This window comes from Teleopsis dalmanni, chromosome 1, assembly GCF_002237135.1.
Source record: "Teleopsis dalmanni isolate 2A chromosome 1, ASM223713v2, whole genome shotgun sequence".
NCBI classification, from domain to species: domain Eukaryota; kingdom Metazoa; phylum Arthropoda; class Insecta; order Diptera; family Diopsidae; genus Teleopsis; species Teleopsis dalmanni.
The window spans coordinates 58,010,013-58,015,471 of record NC_051846.1 but is presented as its reverse complement, the minus strand read 5'-3'; positions in this window follow the sequence as shown (position 1 = coordinate 58,015,471).

Here is a 5,459-nt window from a genome sequence, read left to right as displayed (position 1 = left end):
GTTTCATGTGTTTAATTATATTACGATATTATTTTTAAACGCACCACTTATTCTAAATATGTATATATATATGCATATATCTATATTTTATATATACATACATTAATTCTTCATTATATAGAATCATATAATAATTGAAAGATTGAAAGAATATTGAAAGATTAAATAAAATGTAAATAAAAATGAATAAATTTCAATTAAACATAATAAATCAGGAAAAGTAGTATCTAATTTTAATAGAATAAATATCTATATGTAAAATATTGATATGTAAATATATTTTTGTTTCATAGTCTGTACATTGCGCTTTGATTTATATGCGAATATTAAATATATTTTTGATAAAGAACTTTGTATTGAATTGAATTTAAATACATTTGAATAAAAATAATATTTATCAATCACTTTTTATATATTTTTTGAACCCGTGTTAAAAATAAATTTTTATAAAAAAGACATTTTACCGATTTTTAAACCCTTGAAGATTGTATAAATATCGTAGTCAATCCTAAAAATTAATCAGTGAAACTTTCGAGTTAAACAGAAAACATTAAAAAAACTTCAAAATGAAATTCGTTGCATTTGGATTCTTGCTTGCTATGATCTTGGCTTTATTTGCCAGTAAGTAGACTTATGGAATTATATTGAGCGGATTTAGAAGTTACAAATATCCTTATTATATTTCAGACACTATGGCCAATCCTCGCAAATATCTTCTTAGTGCTGACGAGCCACGTCATCATCCTTCATCAGCTGAACTTAATCAATTCGCTCCAGATTTTTCACAAGCAGGATTGTAAAAATGATGACATTTAAAGGAGTGAAATTTTAGTCATTTGAACAGTTAATGTCGGTGTTTAAGTTTGCTTTTAATATCTATATATTAGTTGCAAAAGATGATATTTACTTCTTTTAAATAAAATTAGCAGGATATAAAAAATCAAAATATTTTTTTATTTTCTGATTTATTTTAAAACATTTATGATATTTATATTAGTCCTACAAGTTGCTTGTGGAGTGCAAACCGAGTACAAAATATAATATAGGTGTATGTGAGAATATATTTATCATTATCATCGACATTGAATAAGAAGGAAAGATGTATCATTCATAGTATTTCTTACATATATGCCTAAATGAATAAAAAATTTTAATAGGACATAGTTGCTTCATATCTGACTATTTCATTAATCATAATATTATTAATTTACCCAACAGCTTTATTTTTGTATAGGTTCACCATGAAACAAAATTTGTGAAAATGAGTGTAAACTTTCTGAAATGTATGTAATATTTACTAAATGGGAGGCAGAGACCAGCTCTCTTATACCATAGTACGTTGAAGCTAGCATTAAGGTGTTACAAGTATAAATCACATCAAATTTTGCCTGTTCCTTTAAAAAATATATGGGCTCCTCTATATAGATATTCTATGACAAAAGATGTTCAAAACCATATAGTATTGTGATTTATAATTGATATTATATTGAAAACGTTTTTATGAGGTCTATGGACTTACCATCATATGTAAATTCCATAAATGTGAAAGGACTTACTTCGTTTTTTATGTTATTGTAGTTCCTCTACCGTAAGTGATGGTTTAATACCACAAATTTCGTTTGAATAAATCAATTTAATATACCATTATAAATAGCTTGCGTACGAAAATCTTAGTTAAATTGTTTAAAATTAAAATTAAATACAATAAATTATTTCTATTTAATTTTCTTTACAACATAACAATATTTATCTTCAAGATCTAATTGTATCTTTCATCAACTTGTCTTAATGTCATAAATAATCATTATTTGTTTACACTTTCATAAAAGTAAATAGAACTGTAAATATAAATTAAATTTATTACAAATACAAAATTTTTGTCGTGTAATAAAATAACATAAATTAGCATTTTTAAGAACTTGACTTCTGTAGAAATCTCAACGAAGAATGCGCCTCATGGATTTTCCAATGCAAAAAAATGTATAAAAACTGCAATCGTTTCTGAAAATTCATCAGTGAAACTTTTAAGTTGAACAGAAAACATAATAAAAAACTTCAGAATGAAATTCGTTGCATTTGGATTCTTGCTTGCCATGATCTTGGCTCTCTTTGCCAGTGAGTCCACATTAACTAGCAAAATAATCTTATAGAGTTGAGTCAAAAATTCTATAATTCTTCTATATATTTCAGATACCCTGGCCAATCCTAAAGTAGCTCTTACTCCAGAAGATCCACGTCATCATCCTTCATCAGTTGAATTTAACCAATTCGCTCCAGATGCCAGCGCTCCTTTTTAATTAATTGTTTTCGATGAAATGTTGAAGAAGGCGATTTCAATTATTTTAGGACACTATTAGTTTATATATTAAAAGTTGCTTTTAGTTGCTTAAATGGAATATAACAAATAAATGAAATTCACTTTTTTCAAATGAAATTTTTAAATTCTATAATTATTTTTAATACAAATTATGGTTACTGACCTGTTGATATTATGCTTATAATCCTTTAGATTTCGAAATCCAAGGTAAGGAGCAAAAAAATCCAAGATAAAGGAAAAAAAATCAATTTTTAGAAAAATTCTTACTTTCGATATTCAGAAGAAGATACAAATGATTTATTTTGATTATACTTATTTATCTGCTTTTATAGAAAGGTTTTTAAATAGAAGTTTCTCCTTCCATATAGTATAATTCCTCGTTTAATATTTGAAATTTCCAAAAAAAATTGAACAAAACTAGAAAATTTAATTGGTATTGAATACTGATTGAACCCATAAAAATCAAAGATCACAGATTTGAGCTAGGGATACAAAGATAAAAGACTGTTTGCAATAGGATTGTTTCATAAAAGCCTTTGAATTGTACTGAGAGCCTAAATCCAATAGAACAAGTTGATAATTATTTTTGTTTTAAGGACGTTTTGTGCTTAAAACTTAAAATTATCACAGAAAACTGTCACAGAAACCTGTAAATTAAAACACCACCTTACTACACTTGGCATATATGCGGATGCAAACTGTAGATTATACGAAGAGAATGATGACTCCGCCACACATTGCTATTAGAATGATCAGTGCTAATGCAGACTCGGAATAGACTCCTGGAAATGTATATACTTACAGAAGAAGCAATAAAACTCTGTAAAATAGGTTCTATACTAATTTTTATCGAAGCAATAGGGCTTAGAGACATACTCTAAACCCAGAATGGGGTACAATTGACCTGATGGTACATCTCCTATTAGGAATAAATAAATAAATAAACTTATATTCGCGAATTTAGTTCTACGATGAAACTAGGCAAGAACAAATACACGAATTTCTAAACTGTATTATAATTTCTAATTTGCAATGTCTTTTAATACGATTGGGATAAATTAACTTTTACATATGTAAACATTATTTTACTCATTAGGCATAAATGATTTTAAATATATTATTTCTGAATTTAAAAATTTTGATTAAGTTGTGTAACTTTACACTCGAATTACCATAGCTCACTCAAAAAACATCTATCTACATATAAATCTACAGTAAGTGAATTAGTTTCAAATCCACCAATTCAGCTGTGAGTTGATGAATAAGAGACTCCTTAAAGAAACTGTAGATGGCATGAAATCTTGTCATATTATGATTATTGACTTACAATCAGTTTACTAATTATACTCTTACACTACTTAGCTTTGCTAATATGGGTTAATCACTATACTCAATAATAATTAAGTAACAGGAAGATCTAATATAATATGGTTTAACATAAAAATCATTGTTGTGAGCGGGACCTGACCTTATTTATTTATATTTCCGTCTTCAATTCTGATGCAATGTTATATAAAATACATCTTTCTTATATATCTTTGTTAAGAACTGTCAAATCTTTCATATGCACCTTTGTTTTGGAGATCACTTTTTAATTCACGCCAAACCTCTCTGATCTACTTGGCATTAAAAAAATGCAAATAGCTAATAGTTGTTGGTGTGAGCGAAGGAGATTATATGTCATGAGGAGAATGCCTTTCTTTTGAGAACTAGTTTTTCATTCACGTCAAACCTCTCTCATCTGTTGGGTCTTGAAATATGCAGTCAAATAGTGTGGGCTATGGAGAACACAGTAGTTAAGTAAACAATTGACAGTATAGTTTGTGTGTTGTGCTATACGTTATTGAGATAATCATACATGAAACTCGTTTCTGTATTTCATTATTTTACGACATCATTTTTTTAAATGTCCAATTGCTTTATACAATTTTAGATATTTATAATCCATTTTTTTTTTCGAGATAATCGTTAATTATTATCTTGTGCGCATTTTAAAATATATTTAGTAACTGTGAAATATAAGTAAAAATGGATAAATTATAAATGAATATAATAAATTAAGAAAACTAGTATCAAATATACCTATAAGTAAATATGTTTTTTAGTTATCTTCATTCATATGCCAATATCAAATATATTTATGATAAACAACTTTGTATTGAATTGAAAATAAATGCATTTGAATAAAAATAATATTTATCAATCACTTTTTATATATTTTTTGAACCCGTGTTAAAAATAAATTTTTATAAAAACGACATTTTACCGATTTTTAAACCCTTGAAAATTGTATAAATATCGTAGTCAATCCTAAAAATTAATCAGTGAAACTTTCGAGTTGAACAGAAAACATTAAAAAAACTTCAAAATGAAATTCGTTGCATTTGGATTCTTGCTTGCTATGATCTTGGCTTTATTTGCCAGTAAGTAGACTTATGGAATTATATTGAGCGGATTTAGAAGTTACAAATATCCTTATTATATTTCAGACACTATGGCCAATCCTCGAAAATATCTTCTTAATGCTGACGAGCCACGTCATCATCCTTCATCAGCTGAACTTAATCAATTCGCTCCAGATTTTTCACAAGCAGGATTGTAAAAATGATGACATTTAAAGGAGTGAAATTTTAGGCATTTGAACAGTTAATGTCGGTGTTTAAGTTTGCTTTTAATATCTATATATTAGTTGCAAAAGATGATATTTACTTCTTTTAAATAAAATTAACGGGTTATAAAACATTAAAATATTTTTTATTTGCTCAATAGTTTTGCGAAAATAAGTTTTTTTATTTATTTATTATTAATAGGATTTAGAGTATGTCTCTAAACCCTATTGCTTCGACAAAAATTAATTTAGAACCCACTTTACAGAGTTTTATTGCTTCTTCTGTAAGTATATACATTTCCAGGAATCTATTCCGTGTCTGCATTAGCGAAGGGTATTCTAATAGCAATGTTTGGTCGAGTCCGCATTATCTTTGTAGAATCTGTAGTTTGAATCCATATATATGCCCAGTGTCGTAAAGTGGTGCTTTAATTTACAACGCTTTGTTAAGTTAAGATAACTCTACACAATTCCGGTATCTTCTTTTGTCATAGGTACCAATAAGTGATTTAGATTGTCTAATTTTTTTTTTTG